At 43.0% G+C, this 16,300-nt stretch overlaps 1 protein-coding gene across 3 annotated transcripts in view; it reads right to left on the bottom strand.

Annotated features, from left to right (window-relative positions):
* The window catches only part of MAPK9 (mitogen-activated protein kinase 9), a 107,065-nt gene that overhangs the window by 14,544 nt on the left and 76,221 nt on the right, over window positions 1-16,300 (bottom strand). The window contains exons 13-14 of one of the 3 annotated variants that reach the window (XR_012160204.1): window positions 8,474-8,632; window positions 796-1,512 (exon numbers count right to left, since the gene is read on the bottom strand). The exons of 1 other annotated variant lie outside the window; for it this stretch is intronic. The gene's annotated coding sequence lies outside the window, so the exon portion shown is untranslated. Of the gene's footprint in view, window positions 1-795; window positions 1,513-2,536; window positions 3,519-8,473; window positions 8,633-16,300 lie in introns of those variants that run through there. One more of the 3 variants, XR_012160205.1, reaches the window with a different exon arrangement.

Below are 16,300 nucleotides of genomic sequence, written 5' to 3'. Positions count from 1 at the left end.
TTACCACCAATTAGTAAGCCTGCATGCAATGCGCAGGCAGGCAATGGAAATCCAATCACGCGTTCAGGCCCTCAGCCAATTGTTTGAAATGGGCAGGAAGGGAATTTCTCCTCTTTGTGCAATACCCTTGCAGCACTGTGCATCTGCATGGAGCAGGGGGTGCAAGGATGTACCATCTCTTAGGGAAGGAGAGAAAAAAAGGAAACAATGCAGGCTGCAGGTATTACTTTATCTGCTGATAAAGGACCACATGAGGGCAGCAGCAGCTACTTGTCCTTCCCAAATTGAAGAGGCCAGCAGGAAAACAAGGAAAACAAGCTGGGAAAGGTTCCTGTGAGAGGGTGACCCTCTCAGAGAATTCACTGATGACTAAGCCAGCACAGAGAGCTGGATTGGGATGTTAGCACAAAACTAAGCAAGCAATGGGGAGGCATTGTGACTCTCATACACTATTCTGAAAAAAGAAAAGGAGTACTTGTGGCACCTTAGAGACTAACCAATTTATTTGAGCATAAGCTTTCGTGAGCTACAGCTCACTTCATCGGATGCATACTGTGGAAACTGCAGAAGACATTATATACACAGAGACCATGAAACAATACCTCCTCCCACCCCACTCTCCTGCTGCTAAATTACCAGCAGGAGAGTGGGGTGGGAGGAGGTATTGTTTCATGGTCTCTGTGTATATAATGTCTTCTGCAGTTTCCACAGTATGCATCCGATGAAGTGAGCTGTAGCTCACGAAAGCTTATGCTCAAATAAATTGGTTAGTCTCTAAGGTGCCACAAGTACTCCTTTTCTTTTTGCGAATACAGACTAACACAGCTGTTACTCTGAAACCATACACTATTCTGTTCCTCCTTGCGGGTTGGTGACTTATTCCTGGCTTACATTAGCAGCAAATTACTAACCCACAATTGGCTCAGCTATTCTGGTCAGCAGCTGAAGGGATGAGTGGTTGGAGCCAAATTGCAGCTCTATTTACTCCCATGTGCCTGGACCAAAGGTCTGGGTAACCCATAATCTCCTCCTATGCAATCACCTCATCTGAGTCAGACTCCAGCCAAAAGGAAGTGGTACCGGTAAGTCTTAAAGGCGTGGACTGAGTCCTACCTTTTGGAGGACCCTGGGAAGCTATTTCATGTTGGTCAAAGCCAGATTCTGTTACATTTGAGACAGTGATGGCCATTTGTTTTCCTTTTCTTATCCCTAGTGGATAAAAGTCAAGAGCGTTCTGGACATCTGCTATATCTTGTTCAGAATGTTTACGCCTATTATACTCCATTTTGATGAGCCGGTATGGGTATTGCTGGAGGCAGGATACCACCATAGATGGACCCGTGATCTGGCAATTTCTGTGTCCTTGCCCCCACCTTTTAACTCCTCTTCTAGATCCTGTTTTATTACTAGTCCCAGCATTTGGCAAATTAGTTCTGAAGACTTTCAGATTAGAAGGGAACTAACCTCTCTCTTCCTTCAAAGCACAAATTTCAGGCTGTTTCACTGAAGACACTGCATGAGTCCGGGGAACAAAAATAAAATAAATGTGGAATGAAAGATTCTTTGCCTCTGTCAACTTACTCAGATGACAAGAAAGTCGGGGGCTCTCTCCAACTGCCAATCATTTCCTCTGAAAAGCAGGTGTGTCCTCTAGTTAATTGTGCTCTACTCCTTCAGCTGCCTGCTGCTCAAACTGAGCAGAAGACCTGAAGCTATGAACACTACTGATTTCACTACTGATTTTTCTCTTTGTCACTGCCACTATTGTGTATGCAAATGGATGGTAATGAGTCAGTATTATGACTGCTCTGTTCAAGTGACTTTTAGCAAAAGGCAATTTAATCAAGTGATTGAGACTTATCAGTCTCTCTTATTTATTTTTAAGCAGCAGAGGGGGGAGAAGAAGACTTTTCTTTAGAACTGCAGTTTTATCACATGCAAAATGCTAGCAAGATCACCCAATTTCACAGTCAGCTCAGTGGTAACTTTGTTAATATGACTGACATCAGCAGAATTAAATACTGATCATTTCAAACAATCACTACATGGTACCAGATCCTTTTCTGCATGCAACCAGTTCTGGGGTAGTCACGGCACTACAGTGAATGTAAAAGTGAGTTTCTTAGAGGTGACACTTTCTTGCTAGTCAAGGTCCCACTCTACCAAAGTACAGGTCTAGCTTTAAGCATGCAAACCGTCCCATTGAAATCACATCCTTAAAGTGATGTACATGCTGTAGGGATCAATCCTTCAAGGGCTGAGCACTTTAGCACCAATTCAGCAAAACCAGTTAATCACATGCTTAACTTTAAGTACATGAATATTCCCACTGAAGTTAGTGAGACTACGCATGCGGGAAGTTAAGCAGATGCTTTAGTGCTTTGCTGGTTTGGGACCAGAGTTCTAGGGACCTTGCAGGATCTAGGCCCAGATACTCAAAGGGGTTTAGGCTCCTAACTTCCACTACAACCAATGGTAGTCAGGAGCCTAAATCCCTTTGGGAATCTGGGTCCACACCCTAAATCCTATGCTGAATCAGGGCCTAACAAAATAGGGACTATGGTTCTAGTCAGCACTAAAGTAAGTGCTTAAACCCATTCCTATTCAGTACAGTACTTATGCAGGTGCTTAACTGTACTTAAGTGCTTTGCTGAATAGAGCACTTGCCTCCACTGGGTGCTGAACAGGGATGAAATACTGCATCTGGGCCTATAAGTAACAAACGGATTCATTGAAGCAGGTCTCTGCTCTGATTACATTCTGACAGATCAACATTCCTGCCACCTGAAGTCCTCTGTCAGCAGAGCAAGCAGCAGCAGCAGTGTAAACTTCTCCACACTGTCCAGACAATATGCCGCACCCTAACCCCCACAGACATTCTCTCTTGGTCAAGAGAGCAATTTAAACTCTATGCTTATTTAATCTTTGGCCTCTCTGTGCCAAACAGGGCTGACTGTGGACATATGTTCACTAGGTTCTCAGGACTGAAACCAAAATCATTTCCACCAGACAGACATCAGGTGGTAAGAACTTTCAGTTATTACCACCTTCATTAGGATTTGAATCAGTAAAGCTAGATTTCTGTTCGTGCAATTGTGATCGTGGATAAAAACAGAGCTGGTCAAAAAATTTGCAAAGTGTAATTTTTTCCCCCTCTACATTTTCAAAGATGTGCATAGTTTCCCAACCTGCTTGAAAGAGCAGGTGTTTATGACTTCCATTAATTATACCAATATGAATCCGATCTTGGCCAGAGGAAATAACTAATTACACAGCATCAGTGATCAAGTGCAATCTGCTACTAGCATAGAAAACATATTAATAGATGGGAGGGAGATACACATATGGAACATTTGGTTTAAGAAATCAGTTGACCATGCATGGAGGACATATCTACACAGTGTGATCAAAATTAATTAGGAGTGACATTCAAAAGTAGAGCTGTGTGAAGCCCATCAGTTTCAGTTCACATTGAGTCTCAGGGACTTTTCTAGGAAGTTTGGTGCTTGTGTAACATCCTGAAACTCAAAACAAAAGGGAGCATGGTTGGAAGTGGACACAAACAGCAATTTAATGCAGCATTCAGACAAAGTCAATCAGGAGTTGATAAATAAACTACAAATCACTAATTCAACATTTTCGCTATGGGATTGGTGGATCTGACTGATTTAAAAAAAACAAAAAAAACCACCAACCAGCAGCGAAACACTAGTTTTAGTCAAGCCTTTCAACGTATCCCTTCTGATTGCTGTTTAAGGATTGTAGAGGCAGAAAAAAAAAAAAGACTGAATGACAGATTAATGTGAGCCTCCATTGTGGTTTTGCTAGCAGGGCCAAAACCAAAGAACCAAATAAATGTTGCCTGGTCACGGTGCAGAGGTTTTGCATGGCCCTATTCAAAATGTTTAGCATTGGACCTTGTCTGGGAGAAGCACCCACAAGTCTAGATACTGTCCCAAAGTTTATCACAACTATCCACACTTCTTGGGTCTGCACAATTGGATTGGAAAATGAAAGTACAGGCTCTCTCTAGAGATTCCTGGTATTTTCTGCTTCTGGTTGGACCATCAGATTCTATGAGAACAGCTTTCCCATGGCATTTTGGGGTTTCATTTTCTTGAACCACCACAACCCAGCAATGCAGAGGTAGATTTTCCCTTGTGCTCTTCCAAAAAAAAAAAAAAAAAAATATCTTTGCTTCAGATGCAGTCTGTCTTCCAGGGACAGCAGACCCAGCCCAATTCAGCAGGTCTCATGGATAGTTTACCATCTTAAAAAGATCTATTTTATTTATGAGGTACAGTTGTAGATGTAGCCACTTTGATCCCCAGTCTCGCAAATCATAGCAAGCAAAATAATTTGCTGGATGCCAGGGACTTTTTTCTCTTTTGCCAATTTTTGTAACGTCTTGGCATTTTATTACTGAAGTTTGGAGCGTTGTTTGATTTTCCTTGAAGAATTGCTCAAACTATCAGGTCAGCTTGAGGGAAAGTTTTATTTACATTTGTCTTAAAGAAAAGCCTTCTCTTTAAAATAAATCCTCACATCCAGTGGTATTCTTTTTTCCTGTGTTTACTATCAAGTTACGCACTAGCTGAACACACAGAACAGCGAGTACTGTATATATTTCTAGAGTGCATTACTGCACTACATCGACGAGTTACACACTGAGTAGCAATTACAGTCTATAATTCAGAGTCCTTTAGCTTTGGGTAGAGGAAAGGAACTTTGGAATAGATCTCATTGCTGGATCATGAACAAGTTCATTATGTGGAACCATGCACAGTGCCATAGTCTGATTTTACCACTGAACAGGATTTTACCTATCTTTTATTAAGTTAGTGGCTATTTACCAACTTTCAAGTTCCCCACTGCATGTCAGAATAATTGACGGCTTCCTTCTGCTTGCCAAGCTGTTTCCATTGACTTCAATGGCAGGAGTTCGATTACACCCTTTGGGTATGTCTACAGTACAATAAAAACACCTGCAGCACCAAGTCTCAGAGCCCAGGTCAGCTGACTTGGGGCTCAGGCTGTGGAGATAAGAACAGCAGTGTGGGAGTTCAGGCTCGGGCTCTCAGATCCACCCCCCTCATGCGGTCTCAGAGCCCAGGCTCCAGCCCAACTCCAAAGTCTATGTTGCAGTCGGAGCCGGAGCCAGCTGACCCAGGCCAGCCACAGCCATGATGTGGGTCTTTTATTGCAGTGCAGACATGCCCTTTGTCTCTGGACAATATCAAGGAGATGCACACCTGTCTCACACTAGTAGTAGCCTCAGTCTGAGAGCTGGCTGGGAAACTGCATTTCAGTTCCATGAAAACGTGTTTTTTTTGCAGAAAAAAATCAGGGCAAAAAGCTAAAAATTCAAATATTTTTGTGGAACTCAATTCCCGCAGTATTTCATTTTGGAGGAACCAGATAAACGAGTTGCCAGGAAACGTAGCAGAGCTCCTCTGGGAGTTCTTTGAATTCCACAAAATGTTTCAATTTCAGCAAATCAGCCAAATCCAAACAGAAAAATGTTTAAATCAGATTTAGCTGAGCTGGTCGGAAAAATTCTCATATTTCTGAGCTGCTTGCAGAACAATAAGTTTGAGCTGCATCAGTACTTCATTTCCAGAATATTTAGTGAGAGAGCAAGTAGATTTTCCTTTAACCTCTGCCAAAGGTATAACCCAGGACTAGAAAAACCCCTTGGGCAAATTTCTTACAGTAACTAACTTCTCCGTTCATGAGTTTTACTTAGATAAATTAAAAGTGAGCATTAGGTCACGACTTAGATGACTCAGGAAAATCTTTGCACAGGACCTCTCAGAAAAAATCTCCTCCTTTGTTTCCACTCTTTTCTTCTCCAGGAATACAAGTGAAAACACAGCTACATTCCCTTAGTAGTCTTCAATTCCAAACTTGACAGCAGGGTCCAGTGGACAGGATACAGAACTGGGACTTGGGAAACCTGAGTTCTGTTTCTTGCTCTCCCATTGGCCTGTGACCTTAGGCCAATCACTGTATCTCCTTGCCTGTTTCCTCTCCCATCCCATTTGTCTGTGTTGCCTATTTAGATTGCAAGTTCTTGTGGGGAGGGACAGTCTCTCACGATGTGTTTTTGCAGCACCTAGCACAATGAGGTCCTGATTGCAGTTGGAGTCTGTAGCTGCTACAAGTAATACAAAAACTAACAAAAGTAGCTAGACTATTTTACATGAACAACAAACTAGAGAAGAGCCTCCCCCCACCTCTGCCCTGGACAGAAATAAAACACACTCCCCTCTACACTAAGCACTGCAGAGAAATACAGCACTCAGTGCCTAATGGTCTACATCCCAGGGGGCACCATAAAGTTAGCCAATCTGCTAAATGAATCTGGCCTGGCTCTAATGGCCCCACAACATTCCTTCATGTCATTTATTATGCTGTCCTCAAATTAATCTGTGCTCTTAGACTGAACAGAGCGACCATAGTTCTGTCACACCAGTCATCCATTTTTAACAATCTATGTTAATTGCAGGCCCACTAGGCTTTCAAAACAGCCCTCTCCTGGTTTTCTTCCTCTCGCTCCAGTTGTTCCTTCAGCAGCTCTTTGCGTGGATCTTTCTCTCCTTCCTGCTGTATATGGGGGTACCGCAGGGCTCTGTCTTTGGCTCTTTACTCATCACTTTACACCCTGGCTGTGGGCAACTTCCACCACTCACACAGTGTCAGTTAGCATCTGTACATGTCTGGTTTACAGATCTCTTGTGGTGTTCAGCGATCACACATTGTGTAAGGTGCTTGCAGGAGCTCTACTTTATTCAGTGTCTGATTCCAACCAGCTGTGCCTAACAAGTAACAAGAGCTTCACAGTGCCCATCCAAGCTCTGTCTGTCTGTCATTTTTACACAATGCATAAGTAATTGGCGGTGGAACTCATTTTGAGGCCAGGAGCTTAGTAGGATTTTTATGAGAATCGGATGCTTATCTGGATAAAGAGAATCTCCATAATTACATTAGGATGAAAAAGAGGTGGGTTATTAACCTTCATGCAGTAGGGTATGGGTGACCACCAGCTGACAGAGATTGGGAAGACAATTCCTCTATGGGTAAATTATTCTATTCCAGGGATTCCTGCACCTTCCTCTGAAGCATCTGGTGCTGCCCTCTATCAGAAACAGGATACTGGACTAGATGGGCCTGACCTCATGTAACAAAATTCTTTGTTCTTGGCTGAGCAGAGTTGGTTGAAATATTCCAAACTGTGATTTTTCTACATTAACACGATACATTGTTTGCAAAAAAAAATCACCCTTTCCCCCCACAGCAGCTGTAGAGGTGGTCAAAACATTTCAAGATAAACGACAAAACAGAAAGGAACTAAATTTTCTGCCAAAAAATTTCACAAACAAATCTCCTGCTTTTCTAAGCAGCTCTGCTTATGATTGATAGCACTTTGGAGGCAAAACACTATCTGTCAAGCAATACATTAGCCACTATCCTCTGCACCAGCAAACACCTGATGGCAGTTTTTAGGAAATAGTAATAAGATTAATGGCATTAACATAGGATCTTTTTTAATGTGCTTTACATTGTTCTTCACACAAGAGGTCACCCACAGCACAGAAAAGTGAGAAATTGTCAGAGAAAGGAAATAACTGAAATCAGCAAAAAAGGAACAATAGAAAAGGCTTCTCCTTTCTCTAGATTACAGTTTTGCAGAAACCAGATGCAGGAAGGAAAAAAATATATATCCCCGCTGAAAAACAGAACACTTCAAGTTGTACATACTGAGAAAAGTGAGATCTAAGGACTTAAGAAACTGCTAGCTGGAAATGCAGAACTAATCTCACATCATTCTGATGACTACTTCAGATGTCTAGACTGTATTTCAAGCTGGCATCATCACTCAAGTGACAGGAGTCTGGTTTTTTTTAAACTGGCACTAAGATTCTTTTCATCTTTTTTTTCATTCAGTAGCTCCCATCAACAGGAGCTCCAAGCCTGAGTTAAAGAGACTGGCCTTTTGAAGCAGATAGGGTGGGATTTTCAGAAATGCTTAGTTAGCATTGGCTTAACTCTCAACATTGACTTTGACTTCTCACCTTCAATGTTTGCATAATTAATACAAAAATTAAATGGCAGTGATAGTAAAACTGTTTCCAATAAAATAAACACGGGAGAGGCAGTTTGACAGTTTTGCATTTCTGGGTTGTGCTCCCCAGTTCTAATGCAGTAGAAATTATTTTATAAATGTCAAAACTAAAAATATGACACAATTTTATGCCAGTTACACATTAAAAAGACGGTGGGTCCCCAAAAGTTGCAAACCCAGAACTTAAACCTCCTTTAAAGCAATCAAGTAACCACTGTTTAAGTCAAAAGCAGAGAAGGGAAGAACGGAGGCTAACACCAAACCATATTTCTGTAAATTTTGTAAGTATCATTTTGTTAAAACATAAAAACATGCAAGCTGCATGTGTTGCCACTCTGTCGTTCTCACCTGTTAGATGGATGGGACCAAGATGGCTTTCCATTTGCCAACACACACAAGCACCAGACGTTGCAGTTTATAGAAAGCATCTAATTTATGAATCATCCATTGACAGCTCAGACAGTGAAACTGACAACGTCCTCCTCTCCTTCTCATGCAAAACTGGAGCTGGAAAATTACATTGAGACATTTATTGTCTTGCAGATATAGTCACTCTCTTGTAAAACAGATGCCAACAGCCTGGAACTGCAGCAAATGCCAATAGTTCTGCACAGCAAGGATGAGTGTGTGGGTACTCATTTCGCTGTAATTCAGCTGCAGTAATCATGACTGGCTAGGTACAGAAATGAAGTGGCTACCATTTGGAAAATAAACACCCCCCCCCCCCCCCAAAAAAAAGCATCCTGAACAAAAAGAGAGTTCTGCCATTTTGATGTCTGTAGTATCAGGAGAGAGAAAAGGGTTTTCTATTGTTTTAATGGTAGGTGTCAGAGGTTTAAAACCCAAATCCTCCTCCTCTTCCATCCAATGACAAGGATTCAGCGGGGGCAGGAACAGGCCTATGTGATGCTTTCAAGAAGGTGCTTAGGCACTGAGAGAGCAATAAACTAGTAATTGCAGGAACCTATGTGTAGGAGAGTAAATAAATTTGGGGAAACTGCACATTTAACAATAAAAGCAGAAGCCACGGCAGGAACTAGATGTAGGGAATGCTGCACTCTTGATCTGGTGGGTGGGCTGTGATCATAGGTGCTGGAACTAGGAGTGCTGGGTGGGGGAGTGCTACCGCACTCCCTGGCTTGAAGTGGTTTCCATTATACACAGAGTTTAAAGTTTGGTTCCATGGCTCTCAGCACCCCCACTATAAAAACTGTTCCAGCACCCTTGGCTGTGATGAGAAAGGAGACATTTACCTATGTCTTGGACTGATTTTTATTACCTGCTGCAATTTGGGTCTACTTTTAGTTGTGAATTCGTGGCTGCATATTTATGACAAAGGACGATAGACCAGTAGCTCTCAACCTTTCCAGACTAGTGTACCCCTTTCAGAAGTCTGATTTGTCTTGTGTACTCCAAGTTTCACCTCACTTTTAAACTATCTGCTTACAAAATCAGAAATATACAAAAGCATCACAGCACACTATTACTGAAAAGTTGCTTACTTTTTAATTTTTACCATATAATTATAAAATCAATTGGAATATAAATATTGTACTTATTCTGCATACTTTATGCATGGAATATAGTATAAACAAGTCATTGCTTGTATGAAATTTTAATTTGTATGGACTTCAGTAGCGCTTTTTATGTAGCCTGTTGTAAAACTAGGCAAATACCTAGATGAGTTGATGTACCCCCTGAAAGACCTCTGCATACCCCCAAGAGTATGCATAATCCTGGTTGCAAATCGCTGCCCTAGAATACTGGAGGCCTGCTATAAATAAATACTGCATATAAGCTCATTATACCTTCATTTCTCTTTTTCCATCTTAAAACCAGATTTTGGAACACTAATATAGTAAACTTACTTAATAGCCTCACCCCCAACCTGCCCAACCTCACCCCCATGTCTCATCATGGAAAAGATATTCTAGAGACAGGGTTCCTGTGGATTGGATAAGGGTAGGTATAGTCCCACCTCAGCGATGCCCTAAGTTACAGGGCTATTGATAGATGATACACCTGTTTGGTATAGACATATTGCAGCAAAAGAGGAAAGTGAGCTAAGGAGCAAATAAATATGACAATCTGGAAGCAAAATAAAGGTAGAAAGAGTCAGATTTACATCTCCTGGGACTCCTTTTTAATTATTTGGTGGGCCACACAGAGAAGTAGATGACTGCAGAAATTGTGGACGTTATCCAGCTACATTGTAAAGAAACGCTCTTGCAATTATTTGCCTGAGTAAATTTGCAAGTGATGCAAATATTTGCTTCACTTTCTTCTACATCTGATCATCTGATAGAGGTGACTTGGACAACTACCACTCTGCCCCTTAAATTTTTTTTTAAATGTTTTAGAATGAATTAGGAGTCCTGGAAGGCCAGCAGGTAAATGGGCAACTACTGAGCAACAAACCCGTTTGTTTGGGCTCCTTACTCACCAGAATCTCTATATTGTGAACCTTCTTTAATTGCGTGGCATGCATTGTTAGGCTGGATGATATAACAGAGAGAGAGAGAGAGAGAGAGAGAGAGAGAGAGACTGACTGGATAACAGCACTTCCTGGAGACTCCTTTTAATATCTACACTCAAGCCCTTACTCCTAGCTAGTTTTATTTAGTATGGCACTTGTACACAAGTGTCCCTTTCATAGCTCTGTAAAGCCACCTGTTTGAAATAGTCTCACATACAAGACCATCTTTTCTGTTGAGTGAAGTACCCGGCACCCTCTGTTGCAAGGAGTCTATGTCTTTTTAATAAAGATTCCCCCCTCCCACACACATACACCAGGTCCACCTTCAGTGTCTGCACCGGCAATATATCCCCTGACTTTGCTTTACAAAAGGCTGGTCAAAAATGACTACTGAACTTGAAGAAATACCCCAATTTTTTCTTCACTGAAAATTCCCACTCTGCATTTTCATCTATAGCAACTTAAAATTAAAAAAGCAACTGTGACATCTAGTGGTCATGAGGTTAAACACACCTGTGCTCCGCTAGTCAGGAAAAAAAATGTCATGTTTCTGTCCAGTCATGAAAAGGAGCTCTGTGTAGCTAGAGAGCTTGTCTCTGTCACCAACAGAAGTTGGTCCAATAAAAGATATTCCCTCCCCCACCTTGTCTCTCTAATATCCTGGGGCCAACAACATCAGTACAAACAACATGTTTCTTTCACACACAATAGCCCAGATCTCCAAAGATACTTTAGCACCTAACTCCCATTGAAATTAATGACAGACAGCTGCCTAAATACCTTTGAGGATCTGGGAAATATTTCTGTACATTTGGTGATGCTTTTCATCTGGAAGGATTCTGAAGTGCTTAACCAACTTTAACAAAAAGAGGACGGACTTCACCCACCAATGAAATGCAGCTACAGCGGTTTATGAGCAGTGATAGTTCAGGGGTGCTTAGGAGAGGAACTGAGGAATATTTTGTTCAGCTGGAACTCCAGAAGGAGTGAGAATTAAAGGAGGATATTCAGGAGGTTCTGGGCTCTCTAGTAGGGCTGAATGTGTGGTTACAATAATTAATAATAAAAATGCAAAACTCTTCTAGAGTGCTTGTCCTCAGAAGCTCTCAAAGTGCATTACAAAAAGAGGTCAGTATTACTATCCCCATCTACAGATAGGGAAAAGGAAGCACAGGGAGGGAAAGTGACTTGCCAAGGTCCCCCAGGAGACCAGGGGCAGAGCCAGGAATTGAACCCAGGTCTCAAGTCCCAGTCTGTTGCCTTACCCACACATCCTAGACCACACTGCCTCTCTTATAAGCACCCTGCCCTCATTTTTGACTCTCTCCCGTGCTGTTGAACGACACTAGTCTTGGGCTCTTGGTAATGCCATTCAGTTGGGACACTCCATATCAATACGCAAAAACACTATGTTGTTGTGTCAGTTAAGGTTGGACTGAACATAACATATCTAACCCATAAGCAGGAAAATGAAAAATTAATGCATGTAACAGTACGTACCTCTACCCCTCCACCCAGAGACACGTCTCACCACTAAAACAAGCACCAAGCAACACAGACTACACACAACCAAATAAATCTGCCTGCACCCCCAGATCACATTTCCCCCTACTGTGCACAGTTCTGGAAAAAACACACTTGCTTGTGTTAGGGTAGAGGAACACTGCAAGGGGACATACTGCAATAATTTCTGCTCTCGGTAACACCATGCTTCCACACAAGGGCAGAATGTGTCCCTCTGAGGGTCTGTCAACACTAGGCAAGTTGGCAGTAGGTGACAATGGATGTTCGGTATTATTCCTCCCGCCCCCTCCCTTTGTATACTCTTGCCCATAACAGAGGTTGAAAGTGATTTGGCTGCTGGTGTAGGTCAGACAAAACCCATTTTCAACACTGTTACAGAAAAAGATTGACCCTGGTGGGAAGTGGCATCTATCACCCTTTCTGTAAACTGTGTTGAAAATGGTTGTGGTCTCATCTTCATTAACAGTTGAACTGTTTTCAACAGCAAGTGAGGAAGAACCCATTTTTGACAATCATGGTCAACAACATGTTAATTGTCCTTGTAGATGGAACCGAATTGTCATTAGATTTTAAGATATTATACATATATAAATATATATATATATATATACACACACACACACACCCCGCCCCGCTCCCTCCACATCCTTTAATCAGAGCAGAAGTGTCCGGTACGTTTACACAAACACACACACACACACTTAAGTCTTCACTTACACCAGGGATGGGCAAAATATGGTCCACAGGCTGGATCCGGCCCGCCAGGCTCTTTGGCTGCCCCCTCGCGATCTCCGGGCTGCTAAAAGCCCTGCAGTGCACAGGGGTGCTCAGGCAGGCTGCCTACCTGCTGTGGCCCCATGCCATTCCCGGAAGTGGCTGGCTGCTGCAGGCATGTCTCCGCGCGCACCTGGTGGGAGGAAAGGCGGCTCTGTGCGCTGCCCCCACCCCCAGAACTGTCCTCACAGCTCCAATTGGCTGGAAAGGGGCGCGCAGAGACATGCCAGCAGCAGCTGGCCACAGCCACTTCCAGGAGCGGTGTGGGGCCACAGCAGACAGGCAGCCTGCCTGAGCCCTGCTGCGCTCCTGGCCGGGAGCCACCTGTGGTAAGCGCCTCCCAGCCAGAGCCTGCACCTCGCACCTCCTCTTGCACCCCAATCTCCTGCCCCAGTCTGGAGCTCCCTCCTGCACTCAAACTCCCTCCCATACCGCTCACCCCCTCCATTAATACAGTAGAAATGTGTGGGCCGTGACGACTTACCAAAATTCATGGAGTAACCCCCCTGTGAAAATTATTGTCCATCCCTGACTTCCACCCTGGAAAGCCACAGTTAGCCTGTTGATGCCCTTGCAGGAAAGTTCAAACTTCAGTCAGCCACAGTATAATTCATGTCTGATAAAATGTGAATGGACTGTATTGTTTTCTCTCTCTCTTCTTTTTTAGAGATCAGAAGAGATACACAAGAGCAAGAAACTGGCATCAGACCAGAATCAGGAGAAAATCCCATAACTTTCCTACAAAAACTATTTCAAGCATGTTTCATTTTAACCACACATGGCAGCATCTCTAAATTCCAGGAAGAGGTAATTCCGGACAAGGAATCCTGCATTCCATCCAATGAATGTGCAATTAGCCCAAAAGAAAAACAATTTTTCAAAACATCCCAGGCCTATGCAAGCTGAAGGTTTGAATCCAAGTTCTTCCTCTGCCTCAGGGTAAAAACAAAACAAATCAACCAACCAACCAAAAATACAACTCATATTTCTGCCATCGACCTTTAATTTGTAAGGATATAGTGTAAACAACCTATTCCATTTACGCTCTCAGGAAGACCTTTTGGGATTTGTATTGCAGTGTTCCTCGAGATTGGGTGTTTAAACCTGAGGATAGAACAACAGCAACGCTGGGTACTACTGTAAATGATCCATCTCTTTCACTAGGCAGTATGGAGAGTTTGTGCTCCATCTCCTAGAAGTACTCTTCCAGCTCCTATCGCATCCCTCAAGGCCTCAGTATTGCCAACATTTGCAATGTTATCATGATTGCAGTGCCGCCAAACCTCCACATTCAAAAATCTTGAGACAAGCCCTGAAACATCATGAAATTGGCTCAGAAATCCCAAGATCTTATTCTCTGTAGTAAATCCTATTTTGAGGTCTGATTTCTGAGTTCTCAAGGAGAATCGCTTGTGTGTGTGTGTGGGTGTGTGTGTGTCCATGCACCTACACACATACATTTCAGGGCACTTAATCTGAAATGGACAAAGTCTACACACACTGGTGAGAGAGGGAGAAGAGAACATTTCACTTTTTCTACTGACTAATGGGAAGGACTCTTTCCCCTACTCGGGAAAGTACTCGGGAAATGCCTACTCCTACCATGGGGACTTGCTGCAGCTTTTTCTTCCAGGCAAGGCTTCTGCCCTGCTCTCTTGCCCTCCAAATGATGCCTTCTACCAGCTCCCTCCCAATTCCTCTCTTGGGACACTGCCTGGCCCACCCTCCTTTGCCCATTATGAGGAGCCCAGAAGCAGTGAAGGAAGGAAGAAAGAGCATAGCTGGGCTGGAGGGAAGGGTGCACTTACCGTCTCTTCTCTTCCCCCTCCCTGCTCCTCTTTGCTACCAACCTCATCCCCAAGGCAGCACATAGGGTGCCCTGTACTGCAGGCATTGGCTACAGCTATGTGTCCTGAATGGGTCACAGCTCCAGAGACGGAGCAGCACAGCACAGCTGCTCCCCATCCCTTCCATGCTCAACAGCAGCAGCAACTTCATTCCCCCAACACACTGCAGGACGGGGGAGTTAATGGAGGTAGGCACCCTGAGGGAATGCCCCCTCCTCTGAAGGTTGAAGATGGGGGCGGGGCTGGGGGACTGTGGGAATCTGGCAGTGGGAAGGAATGTGGGGAACAGGTGCACCAGGGAGCCAGGGCCTGCATTTTTGCATTTGCTTTTGAGGTTGAATTTTAATCCTGTGGTTGTCACACACACACACTAGCGGTTGGCCAAGGGGGTTCAAACACCAGAAGATTGACCAAAAATGTGATATTTTCTTTGCTTAAAAAAAAAATATACTTATGATTTTTAGTCCAATCTCATGAGCTTTTGGGTTCTGACACAATTTTTAACCCCATGGACCTGGCAATATTGAGACCCTTATGATGACTAATTTCCATCAACCAGAGTTAGATTGTCAGATCTGTCACGCCCCAGGAATGCTTGTATACATCTCTCTAAATAGCTGGTTGAACCAGATTGTCCTTTCCTTTTCACCAGCCAGACTCAGAGCAGTAGGTGCTCTAATAGGATTTACAGGCACTGTATTGGAGCACCCATGAAGCTGCCTCTGGTTGTGTTTAATACATCAAACTGTGCCTTTCCACCCTCAGTTTTTATGGCCTGCTGCTGACCTCCGTTTGAGACCATTTCCAGAACCCTGAACACAAATCTCTGTGTAAGGTACCTACCATCTATTCAACTTTCCCATTCAGATAAGATGTCAGAGATTTCCCAGACTCAGTCATATGTTTAATTCTTTCAAAAAGTTGTTAATATTAGGGATGAATTTAACACTGACACAAAGAGACATTTGACACCCTCTTTTCATCCACAGCGTAGGTCCAGCACAACAAACTTCCTCACCAACCCTGATCCAGATGGGCTACCACTCAAGGTGAAAAAGGGGTAATTAACTCTCAATGCCCATTCAATCCTTGGCTGCTTTGCAGAGTGCCAAAGGCACCAATTAGTGCCACTCATGGTGGTGATTCTTATGATGGTGACACTGGGTCTGAGGAACTCAAATAGGCAGTCATGGTATACACACTACAAAAACCCCATCAGCTAGAAATTACAATCTTACATTAAATAATAAAAATTCACTGACCCCATGAAACCCATCCATTTGCCTAATATACGTATGTATGCAGTGTACGTACAAGAATGCTCAAGCAATCTCTATCTAATTTAGATGGTAAGCTTGCTTGAGCAAAGACTGCATCCTGCTCCTGTTTTCTAGCACACTGAACATAGCGTTAGCACTCAAATAATATTCAGAATCACTAAACAGGTCACATAAGTGGCCCTATCAAACTGATTTGTTAGTTGCTTTTAGTTCTATCTTTCTGAAAAAGTATAGAGGCATAGATAACATAAATGTGAATACATCTGAATTCTAA

This window comes from Lepidochelys kempii, chromosome 8, assembly GCF_965140265.1.
Source record: "Lepidochelys kempii isolate rLepKem1 chromosome 8, rLepKem1.hap2, whole genome shotgun sequence".
NCBI lineage: Eukaryota > Metazoa > Chordata > Testudines > Cheloniidae > Lepidochelys > Lepidochelys kempii.
The sequence above is the reverse complement of the archived record's forward strand: the minus strand, read 5'-3'. Positions and strand labels throughout refer to the sequence as shown.